A 12,945-nucleotide genomic window follows, 5' to 3' on the forward strand; every position below is an offset into this window, starting at 1 on the left:
AATCTTGTGTTGTAAGCCCCCCTGAGCCCACTCATGGGATAGGGCGAGGTATACATACAACAACAACAAGAACGACAACAACAACAACAACAACAACAACCGACGACAACAACAACAACAACCGACGACAACAACAACAACCAACAACCGACGATGACAATAACAACAACCGACGACAACAACAACAACAACAGACGACGACAACAACAACAACCGACGACAACAACCGACGACAACAACCGACAACAAATGACAACAAACGACGACGACAAACGACAACGACGACGACAGATGATGACAAACGACGATGACAACCGATGACGACGACAAACGACGATGACAACCAATGACGACGACAAATGACGACGACAACAACGACAACAACGTCAACGACGACGTTTCCCTTCAGAAGTCAAAGTGGTTTAAAGAGCACCTAAGAAAGGGGTCCCTCACACTGATCCTTTGGTTTAAATAATTTCTTCTTATCTCCTAGGAGAAGAACAAGAACCAGAGCGACGGAGTTTTCCATAATGAAAACCTAAAGTCTGTTGTATCGAACTTATTCACCGCTGGCCTGGAGAGCACTTCGATGACCTTGCGTTGGGGCCTGTTGCTGATGATGAAGTACCCTGAAATCCAGAGTAAGTCCATGTCATTGGGTGGTACCCATTATTCTAAGATATCTGGTGAGAATGTCAAGAAATCTCAGGTTGCCCTTGGAAGTTACCTGGATGAGAGAGAACAGGAAGCACCAGTGAGTTATACTTCCTGTTTCCTCCCAGCTGGAATAATGCTGAAAGCAGAAGGGGTTGTGAACTGCTTGAACTTTTCATGTTTTCAGCCTCTGGGATTTCCACACCTCCCCCACTGAATTTACTTTCCATGCTGTGGTGCTGTTCAGCGGAAATAAAAGAGTGCATTGCTAAAGGACAGACTACCCTTTCTGCATTGATTTTATACATGTAATAATGTTTTCAGAACTGATTAATCCTATCAGTTTGGTGCAGTGGTTGGAGTATCAGACTAGGATATGGGGGAGCCAGGTTCGAATCCCCACTGTGCTACCAGCTTGCTGGGTGCCCTTGGGACAGTCACACGCTCTCATCCTTCCCTACCGCACAGGGTTATCATCAGGATAACATGGAGATGAGAATAGTGTTAGCTGCTTTTAGTCTCCAGTGGGGAGAAAAGCAGTAAATAGATGAGTTAAAGAAACAATAAATAAAATCCTGTTTAATTCTTTACACCTTCTTCCAGTTTGCTGTAAAGTCCTGGATACAGTTGCCCTCACAAACACTCTTGTATCAGCAAGATTTGTTTATTAGGAGGTAGAGAGGTTCCAAGCATAGACAGCTTGTGTCGGAACTGGGGCCCAGACGCCAGTTCCGCCAATATCCTGAAAGCAAGAAATTCCACAGATGCCAAGCAACCAATCAATGCTCCCATTCAGCCCTCCACACGTCTGCCCCTGCCCTTGTGATGGGCCCCCCACCTGCATGCCAATGGTTACATTATCTAGAAGCTCCCCAGACTCCAAGGTGACATAGAATGATGAGATAATATATTTCCCAAGGTGTTCTCAACACACTCGGGAGGCCCCTGTGTGAGAACTGTTACAAGCTGACACTAACCAAGCAAAGCAGATAGCCCAACACATCCACCACCACCACCCCCAGTTCCCAGCAGCGATGATAAACAGCAATAGGAAAGAGCAAGGTTGCGTGCAATACAGGAATTGTATAAGACTACATAAAAGTCCATAATACAACCAAAGGAATAATGACACAGAACATGAGTGTAGGAAATAGGAAATAATTGGCAAGCGAGGCCTGGGGTTGACACTGTAATCTTATACTGATTACATTGGTTTGCACTTAGTAACCTGCCTTGAGTCTCAGTTAAAAAGGCAGGCTAGTTTGGTGTAGTGGTTAAGTGTGCGGATTCTAATCTGGGAGAAACCAGGTTTGATTCCCCACTCCTCCACTCACAGCTGCTGGATGACCTTGGGCAAGCCATAGTTCTGGCACAACTGTTCTTGAAAAAGAGCAGTTTCTGTCAGAGCTCTCTCAGCCCCATGTCCCTCACAGGGTGTCTGTTGTGGGGAGGGGAAGGGAAAGGAGTTTGTAAGCCGCTCTGAGACTCCCTTGGGTAGTGAAGGGCAGGGTATAAATCCTATCTCTTCTTATTATTCGAAATAATATTGCTTGATTGATGATGGACACAAATAAAGATATGCTGACTATGACTAGAGTTTGACTCTTATTCAAGATAAAATGAGGATCACCTTTCTGTGGTTTAAAAATAGTAAAATCAAAGGTTACTTGGCTCATAAACATTTGCTTACAAGTTAAATGAGCCATACTAAAAATATTGTTAACATACATAGGCATACAAGTTATCAACTTCTCTACTGGTTGCTGCCATCTCTAAAATTGGCGTTAACAGTAGGTTTAGGGAAGGGAATGAACTGGCTCAGAAACCTTTGTTCGTGATGAATTTTGGGTGGTTCGTGGTTCGCAAACTGAAGTTTGTGGGCTGCATTCCAGCCACAAACTTCCACCAACTTTTAAAGCAGTTTGTAAAGGTTCACGGGGAGCAAAAAGCAGGGTTTAAACCCCTGCTTACTCCTCCCTGCAAAAGCCACCAAATGTTCCCTGTGAAAGCTGCCAAAATATAGGGAACAGCTGAGCCACGGGGCAGCCTGCTCCCACGGCTCAGCTGTTTAAAGGGGCTTTCTTGGGCAGCACTGGCTGTCCGACAAAGCCCCTTTAAACATCTATGCTGTGTGGAGCAAACTGCTTCATATGGCTCAGCTGTTCAGAAACAGCTGAGTCGTGGGCTGCCCCATGGTTCAGCTCTTTTTTGACATGAACTTCACGAGCCCAGTTCGGCTCATATGCAAGCTGACTGGAATCAAGTTGCTTCTGGCTTCTGGTAACCCTAAGAATTAATGGCCTCCAAAATGTTCTGTCATTGATAGTCTTTCTCAGGCCTTGCGAAACTGAAGGCTGCAGCAACCTGGATTGAGTCCATCCATCTCCTGTTGGGTCTTCCTCTTTTCCTGCTTCCTGCAACTTTCCCAAGCATTACTGGCTTCTCCAGGAGTCTTCTCATGATGTGACAAAAGTACAAGGGCCTCAGTTTCCTTATTTTAGCTTCTAGACAGAACTCAAGCTTGATTTGATCTAGAAACCACTTATGTGTCTTTTTTGGCAGTCCACGGTATCCCTAAAACTCTCTCCCTACATCACACTTCAAATGAATCAACTTTCTTCCTGCCCAACCTTTCTTATGTGTCCGACTTTCACATTCATACATAGTAACAGGGAATATAAAAGGTAAAGGTTCCCTTGCTCGAAAGCCAGTCGAGTCCGACTAGGGTTGCGGCGCTCATCTCCGTTTCAAAGCCGAAGAGCCAGCGCTGTCTGAAGACGTTTCCGTGGTCATGTGGCCAGCATGACTAAACACCAAGGCGCACAGAACGCTTTTACCTTCCCACTGAAGTGGTACCTATTTATCTACTTGCAATGTCTTGCTTTCGAACTGCTAGTTTGGCAGTAGCTGGAACTAGAGACGGGAGCTCACTCTGTCATGCGGCACCCGGGTCTCGAACTGCTGAACTACCGACCTACAGAAATACCGAACAGGGAATACCATAGTATAAAATTAAGATATTTTTTAATTTTCTCAGATAAGGTCCAAGAAGAAATGACAAAAGTGATTGGGTCTGCCCAGCCTCAGACTGAACACCGATCAAAACTGCCATATACAGATGCGGTAATCCATGAAATCCAGAGATTTGGTAATATTGTCCCTACGAATTTGCCACATGCCACCACCGCGGATGTCACTCTGAAAGGATATTTCATTCCAAAGGTGATCAGTGTTCACTAACCGCATAAACTTTTACACTCGTACATCATTTGACATCTATTCATTTGTTGTCTACTACGCTTTCCAAAGAGGCCGTTTTTCAGATGCTGAGGCACTTCAGAGCCAGTCAGATAAGTTATTTGTAATCCCCATTCATTTCAATGGGAGAGATCTAAACACAGAGCTGGTCCATCCATTAGGCACGCCCAGGCAATTGCTCAGGGCGTCAGAGATGGAGGGGCACCAAATAATCCCTGCTATCTGCTTGTCCACAACAAGCAGTAGACCTAGGCAGTGCCTCTGGCCCCAGTAGGCAGCCCACAGAAAGCTTGCTTCTTCCCCGTCCTTTCCTTTTTGGGGGGAGGGTGGGCAGGGCCTTTTTCCAGGGCTCTTTTTGCCTCCCAGTCCACAACTGTTGAGAGGTGTGGCACCACAGCAAGCCACAGTGTCACCCCCAGATACATCCCCAGTCAGGGCAGTGTCAGTGGGGAGTAGCTTCCCCATGGAGCAGGTGGGAAGAAGGGGTGGCATTTCCCCCACAATGCAGTGTGGGGAAGAGGGCAGGCAGCAGCCTAGTCATCAGCCAAGGGCACCCAAAATCCTTGGATTGGCTCAGTATAATTCAATATATCGAACAGCATGTTGACCATCTTCATTTTCTTCAATTACTCATTGCTTTGATTTCTCAGGGAACACACATCCTTCCATTACTGTATTCTGTGCTGTACGATGAATCTCAGTGGGAAAAGCCATTTCAGTTCTATCCAGAGCACTTCCTTGATGCCAAAGGAAAGTTTGTCAAGAGGGACGCCTTCTTGCCTTTCTCTGCAGGTAACTCCTTTGAGATTGATCACTGTGGGTTTAATTAATAGATCAGGTACCCAAGTCTGTTGACTTGGAAGAACATAATCCCAGCTGGCCCTTTATCACTTATTCTTTCAAGATTAGCGTTTTTCACCAATATTGTTCACCACTGTGTTGTGGTGTACTTCAGTCTTTTTTCCTAGTTACTTTTGAGTACTTCATGGTCAATTGCTTTGGCATTAATTTTTGGGGAAATGTTATAAAAATATTACAGATAACCAGTGTTCCCTCTAAGCTGAGTTAAGTGTGAGCTAGCTCACAGTTTTTAGCAGACGCCCGCCCTTGCCCTGCAGTTTCCGGAAACTAGTACCTCCAAGGTACTAGTTTTTTGCCACGCAGTTTCGGCTGGAAGCCTCGGTTGAGCCACGGGAGTGCTACGCTTCCCAGATGTGCTGGTGAGATCGCGCCCGGAAACTCCGGCTGTTTTCCGTCTCACTTGTGTGGCTTCTGTTACGTGTGACCGCAGCCTAATTTATGCAGTAGCACGCAAATCGCTCGCTTACAACTTTAATGCCAGTCGTGCACAAAGTAGAATTTTTGCTCACAGGACTCCACAGCTGAGAGGGAGCATTGCAAATAACCTCAATTAACAGGGCACCCTGTCTCTTCTGCATTGTCACAGGTCAGCGACTGTGTGCTGGTGAGACCCTTGCCAAAATGTAGCTCTTCCTCTTCTTTACAAGTCTCTTGCAGAGATTCACTTTCCAGCCAGCCCCTGGGACATCCAAAGAAGACCTGGACATGACCCCTGCAGTTGGCTTTACTACACCTCCTATGGCCTACGATTTGTGTGCTTTGCCACGTTATTAACATTGAACCTTGCTTAGCTCCCCGCTGTGAGCACCACCACCTTCCTTTTCTGCAGCTCCTTGCCAGCCAAGGACATTCCAGACTCGGTGGAACCAGTCTGTGGTCTTCTCACAAACTTCAGTGCCTCACACATGCCTCTCTTTGAAAGTTCCATAAGCAAGATCAGATACTTAATTTAGTTCCAGATTTTGCCTCTCAGTTCACAACTGTGAAATCCCCTCAGTACTTGAGTTGCTTGCTGCATAGAGAAAAGGCAATACTGCTTCTGTGTCTGGTGATTTCTTGTATTGACACATTACAAATCCCTTTGAATAACCAAGGCTGCGGTCAGACTAGAATTTTCATGGTATGGTCAAACACTGCAGTCTGAGGTGCCTTTACAGCATGCACAGCCCATGGTCAATTGTTCACAGTGTTGCAGTGAGTTATCCACACAGCACAGTTCAGGTTGTTTTTTAAAAAAGTTGTCCTGGTGTATCTGTTTATGTGCACGATGCGAGTGGGGGGGGGGACTCACCTGAAATGGATTGGATGGTTCAGACTTCTCATCCATTTTGTGCACACTCCTGTGCATTCAGACATTCGGTAATGTGGGGTGCATGTGTGGAGATCCATAAGCCCTGGACTTTTTCTGGTGGCTGTTTACTCCGCATCCAACTCATCATACGATTTTACTCGAAGGAGAGGAACATTTTGAGATTGCGAATATTTTGGATTGTAAACTAAAACGGGGGAAACGTTGGTACCTCATTGAGTGGGTGGATTTCGGTCCCCAGCACCGAGGACTATGTTAAGGGGGTGATCTCACGTATTTATAAAATGTTAATTGGGTCAGAGTACGAAAACCCTTACCATATCAAAAAGCTTGGCAACAGGATTGTTTGCAGTCCTTCACAGAGGAACAGTGGACAAGAATATGGTGTTCTAATACACTTTGATTGAAGTATGTAAATATCAGAGTACAATCAATAAAAGTTTTGACATACTGATTTTTGACACCAGCACGAGTACATCCCGTAAACTCCACTCATCAAGCCTCTTGTGGGGAGAAGTGTGGAGAAAGGGGTACTCTAATATATGTTCCCCAAACAGAAATCTAATTGGCATTTTATTGACAGCTGGAAAATCTGTAATAGCATCCTACTGGAAAACTGTTCATCCTCCAACCATCACACAGTTAGCACTGTAAACTGTGGGATTATTTTATAATGGAGAAGATAGCAGATCAAGTTTGATTGTCAGAGACTATGCAATATAACTCCAAATTTCTGGAACAATGGTTTCCGGTGTTAGAATACTTGATGTGCGATGATATATTAAAAGAAGTGGTGCCGTCAAAACAATATTATAGCATATTAGCACATTTTTCAACTGTCAATATCAGATTAATTATTTATGCAATGCTATTCTTTCCTTTGTTCAATTCTTGGTAATTGTAAATTCATAGGTAGAATGTAAAATATAAGTTTGTTGTATGTTGGCTAAAGTAAAATTAAAAAAAAATTAATTTTTTAAAAATATATACTGCCCCACTTAGATAATGGAGTCTAAATGCCACCCATCAAATCCACAAGGATACCAGGAGAGCCTTTTGATGGGGTTCTGTTTGATGAGTGTGAAGAAATGCATTTTTCCTTTGGAGGTTTGAAATGAGCAAAGCCTTCACTCTGAATTTTAAAAGATTTTCCCCCTTTGGGCAGCAAACACACTGGGGTGGGGGGGAGTTAGTCCGATTGTTTTCCAGTTTACCTTCATACAAAAGCTAACAGATCTAACAGAAGTGACAATGGTGGGTCAAACTCTCCCCCTTCTCCTAAAAGGGAACAGATATTTGGAGGACTTTAGACTAGAAAGGTTCCAGGAATACTCTCCAGGAAGGAAATTTCTGAAGACTTCTGGAAAAGCTTCTTTGACCGGGCCTGACCTGGTCAAGGGGAAGGGAAAGGGAGAAGATAAAAACTCCTTGCAGCAAGTTGGAGCTCTCTTTTGTGCTGGGTCCATCAGGGAAGACAGAACTCTTAGCTGAGGTATGGAAGGACTATATGCTAGCCCAGAGAGCTACAGAAAGCTTCAAGGTAAAGGCAACTCTGTAGAGATCTGTAACTTCCCTAGCTTTAGGAGCCTGTCCTATATTTTAACATCTGATAGAGCATGTACAGAGGGAGGGACAGAGGGATTCTGTTTTACCCATTTCTTTTGAACCTGCATTGCACCCTGTTGAGGTCCTACCCCTCCTCAAACCCCACCCTCCCCAGGTTCTACCTCTAAATTTCCAGGAATTTCTCAATCTGGAGCTGGCAACCCTTGTTGTAATATACCTTTTTACACACCATACAGATTGTGATTGAGTGCACTGAAATTAAGGGGAAAGGGGGAGGACAAACTCAAGCTACTCAACAACTAACCAGTGATCACAATCTGCAGAAGCTCTCCATAAGTCTTGCCTTTCATCAGCCTATTTGTGTAGACTACACTGTTGAACTAACCCTGTCCCCAAATACCTTTCCCCACCCTCACATGGCCATCCATTATGAATCACATAATCCATACTAAACTGTGCCATGATGTGAAGATCTGCCAATTAGCTCTCTATCGATCTCATCAAGAGAATTTAAGCTCAAACCACCAAAGCAGGGCAGGAGTCTTTTATGGCGGAGATGGCCCAGCAGAACAGACAACCAAAAAAGGCTGAAGTGTGACTCCTCGCACTTCAGGGTCAAACTTCCACCAGTCTCCTTCTACTATCCAGTCAGCCAGACTCCAAGGGACAAATTCTCAGGCTTTCTGAGAACTAAAGTCAAGAAAATCAACCTTGCACGGTAGGACACCTTCAAGGCAAGTTTCAAAAACAATGACTTTGGTAGCTACAGCAAAGGAGGACCAAAGTACTGGATTCAGATTGAAGCTTCCTGAATTCAAGAACTCTACACAAACTCTAACAAACATTTTATCTAAAATTGTGCAGAAATAAAGCAGAGTAGTGAACAGTGAGGGGAAAAAATAACAAAGCTAAAAGTCTATCAAAACGCTTCTACAGATAATGGCTCAGGGTTTCACATATTACCCAAAAGCAGGCTGAGGTCTTCAAGGCTCCAAGTTTCAAAGTCCAAGACAAGGTTTCCAGTCAGTAAGACCCACAAAATAAGACAGCATCCAGGTCTGATGCAATGGTCAACACAATAGCCTTTAGCAATGGCTTTACCAAAGCTCTCCTAGCTAGTAACCCTTCACACACTGTCACATAGCCCAATGGCTTTAAATAACAAGCTACAATGAAAACCTTTTCTTTATGGACCAGGGCTGGTGCTGGTCCGATTCTAATTAGCCAATCAGGTGTAGGGCAAATGATGTAACCTAATCACCAGACCTGTTGCTAAGGTGATGATCTGGCCAATCAAAGGGGCTTGTCAAGTAACCCGATGTTCTGTAGGTGCATTGGGTTCAGATGAAGAAACATCTTTCTCCCACCCATGATCTCAGGTGCTAACGAGATGGAATGCACCCTCCCCTGACTTATGTCTGTGGAGTGACCAGGTCTAATGGAATGACCTTCAGCTGGGTTACCTCCCAACTCTCTGAAGCTTCTAATGTCTTGCTTTATTTCAGAGAGGAAAAACAAATCTTTGTACTGGTTTGCAGGCTCCAAGTATCAGGTGCCAGCAGTCAGACAAGGCAGGGTTGTTCAGTCCAAGGTCAGGTTTCCAAGAATCAGACAAGGCAAAGTTGGTGGCTTAGTATCTATTGTACATGTTGCATCCATGCCTAACAGCCTCTCTTGGCTGCTTTTATAGCCACATGCCTAAGGGTCATATTCGTAGCCAGCTGCTCAGGAACAATCCTGCAACTACTCATCATCATTATCAGCAAGCAGCTGGTGTTGGGCCAGGAGGTGTGTACTTTGCCATCTCACCTGTAGCTCTGTTCTCAGCCTCTGTCTGTGGTGCTCTAAGGGTGTGGGTGACACTGGAGGGCTGGAAATGGCCAATTGACTTTCACCTGCTGAATCAGGGCTGGAGGTGACTTTCACCTGCTGAATCAGGGCTCTGCACCAATTGTTGGCTGTGAATCCTGACAAGCCTGCAGTTCATTTTCCTGCTGGTCGTCTTTTGTTAACTCAGGGCTGTCTACACAGGGCTCCTCTTCTCCTGAGGAGTCCTCGCTGTTGCTGAGCCCTGGCTGACTCATGACAATCTTACTTTTGCAAGGCCTCTTTACCTGGTCTAAAGCCTGAACCAATGTGGAAAACTTGAACAAGAAACTGCATGGGAAGACCACCTTTATGACACCGCCATTCAGTTCCTGAAGGAATGGCAGTGAAGAATAGGGTTTTTCCACTAATAGCAAAATATAGGCAAAGGGTTCAATGGGAGAAAAATTGAAGTAATAGTTTCCCAAGAGGATTAAGCAAAGCCACTCCCTGAACTACCAGAACTAACCAGACTAATCTGCAAGCCAGTCCCAAACATTGGGCCTTCAGGAAGGAGTTTCAAGAGTTAAAACCTGTTCAGCAAAGTGTTCTCTTATGGAGCTAGATGCCACCTGCCCAGATAAAAAAGGAAAGATTAAATGATTGAGAAGGGAGCACTCACTGGAGTAGACCCTGATGCTTGGAAAGATTGAAGGTCAAAGAAGACGGGGACGGCAAAGGATGAGATGGTTAGACAGTGTCAAAGATGCAACGAACATGAAATTGAGCCAACTTCAGAGGACGGCGGAAGACAGGAAGGCCTGGCAGGAGCTGGTCCATGGGGTCACGAAGAGTCGGACTCGACTGTGCGACTGAACAACAACAATGGTTTAAATAGTTACAGAAAAGAAAGGAGAAGGCCAGGTTCTATTGCCCAACAGGATAGTTCCCATTGATTCACTACAGTTGTCACACTAGGAAGGACAAATATTTATACTGCTTCTTTGGGCTTAACAGAGACTGTCCCAGACCAAATTGAGTGTTACCACTTTGGTCCAAATCACTTTAGACAGTTACTCAGAGCATGGATGTAATGGGTCCTGTTTCCTTGTTGTTCCTATTTGTCCTTACAATAGTATTAATTTTGAAAATGGGCAGTTTCTGGAAGACTAGTGGCCAGGATCTTCCCCCGGGACCAAGGCCATGGCCACTCATTGGAAATCTTCACCTCTTGGATCTGAAGAGGCCTTACAGAACCATGTCCCAGGTAAAAAAAATTTCTTCTTTGCATGCCACTTGTGGATTTGTGTGTTACCTTGATCTTCCTGTGGGCCGGGGAGAACTCACGCTACCCCTTCTCAACTGATAACCGCAACATATGAAATAAAAAATGTACAAGACATAGTTGTGTTGCTCTGCTGTTTTATTTGTTAATCTGGTATGAAAAAATACAGATGTGTGCCAGATGCCCACGGAACAATACAATAACAAAAGAGACTAGATTAAAGCCATAACATCATTTATTGTCTGGTAATAGAAAACAACCACTTATTCCTTCATAGAGAAAAAAAATACAAAGGTCGATAAAACTTCACATAGCAGTCTGCTCCAGACTCTCTCAATCTATGTCCCTCTGATGGTCTTGTATCCTTATCCAAATACCCAAAAGCAGTCTGCTCCAAATTCAATCAATCTGTGTCTCTCTTTCAGTCAATGTTTTTTTCCAGATATCTAAGTGTTTCAGACCTCTGGTCTTTCCTCAGGAACAAATTCTATATAGGAATCTTACATTCAGTCTTACATTCAAATTGACACTTTCAGTGATTTACTTTTCTGTTAATCTATTTGGGCAGGGTCTCCTCGCTTATTTTCAAGTGTGTTGCTGTTGCCACCAAAGTAAAATGGACCCACACTGTGCCTCACTACCTTCGTTTACATTCTTGGATCAAGAATTTAGTGTATTACCAGACGCTAAATGATGTTACGGCTTTAATCTAGTCTCTTTTGTTATTGTATTGTTCTGTGGGCATCTAGCACACATCTGTATATTTCATACCAGACTGTCTTGGGACTGTGTGTTACTTTTGTGGGTTCTTTTGTTTGTTGTTTTGTGGATTCTTTTGTTGTGTTTGTATGCTTACTGCTCCTTGAGGAGTGCCGGGGGAAAGAGCAGAGGGGGCTGGCCGGCCGAAGAACAGGCTTCTGGGATTGATCCTTGCTCTGATCCTTGATCTTCTTTATGTTCTTTAATGGTCTAAAAAGAGGCTGGAACAAGGATATGGAAAGAACGCCCAGGCCCACAGACCCCTGCCAGCTAGTAATAATTGTGCAGCTCAGAGCAGTCAAACTCATTTGTTATGAGGGTCGGATCTGACATAAATGTCACTTTGCTGGGCTGGGCCATGTGTGCCATAAAGCGTAATGCCAGGTGCCGGAGATATAAACTTTGTAAACTCCATTTACAATGTTATTTTTTTTACTCAAAATCGAAAGAAAAGCAATCGATTCCTAGCAGAGAAAGCAACTGATTTACTGGGGAATCCACGAAAGCCCCAATAAATGTATTCAATCACACGCAAGGCTAGGTTTTCGCCCGCAAAGTATACCATGGGGGGGGGGGGGTATCGTACATTTTCAGTCTTGGCTGCCACCATAAGAAATAAGATCTTTCCAGACGGCAGGAACCTCTGTCCCCTCCCATAAATTAAGCAAGACAAGTTCTGCCCTCATAGGGTTACTGTGCCTAGTAATACCACATATTAGTTTAAGAATAGTAGAATAGTTCAAAAACACCCCACTTTCAGTGACTCAGGCCACTGGGAGGGAGTTTGGGGGGGCTAGTTCACACGATGGTAGCAAATTACCAGGGTAAAGGGAGCTGAGGGGCTCGGATAACCTGCATATTGGGTCCTGATCCCCCTTGTTGTTGTTCAGTCGCACAGTCAAGCCCGACTCTTCACGACCCCATGGACCAGATCCCTCCAGGCCCTCCTGTCTTTCGCCGTCCTCTGAAGTTGGCTCAATTTCATGTTCATTGCATCGATGACACTGTCTGACCATCTCATCCTTTGCCGTCCCCGTCTTCTTTGACCTTCAGTCTTTCCCTGCATCAGGGTCTTCTCCAGTGAGTGCTCCCTTCTCATTTGGTGGCCTGATTCCCCCTATACACAATGAATTTCCAGCTTCTCAGAGACTTCCAGTGCAGGAACGTGACCAAGAGGGGAGGAAGATCAGGGTACTGTACAATACTCCCTCTAAGCTGTGGAGTCCTGTGAGCAAAAATTCTACTTTGTGGGCTACCAGCGTTAAAGTTGTGAGCAGGCGATTTGGCTGCTGCATAAATCAGTTTGCTCTGGAGCCATCCTTCCTTTTCTTTTTTTAAAGAAAGAATTTTGTTATTTTTCTGAAAAGAAAAGAAAAAGACAACTACACATATAAAGACTAACATACAACAAACAAATAGCATGTCCCCATTATAACAACTTAGTGTT

At 44.5% G+C, this 12,945-nt stretch overlaps 1 pseudogene; it reads left to right on the forward strand.

Moving 5' to 3' along the window:
- Positions 1-346: 346 nt before the first annotated feature.
- LOC107114329 lies at positions 347-5,547 on the forward strand (annotated as a pseudogene).
- The last annotated feature ends 7,398 nt before the right edge of the window (positions 5,548-12,945 follow it).

This window comes from Gekko japonicus, unplaced genomic scaffold, assembly GCF_001447785.1.
Source record: "Gekko japonicus isolate JY-2015 unplaced genomic scaffold, Gekko_japonicus_V1.1 scaffold7247, whole genome shotgun sequence".
Lineage (NCBI taxonomy): Eukaryota > Metazoa > Chordata > Lepidosauria > Squamata > Gekkonidae > Gekko > Gekko japonicus.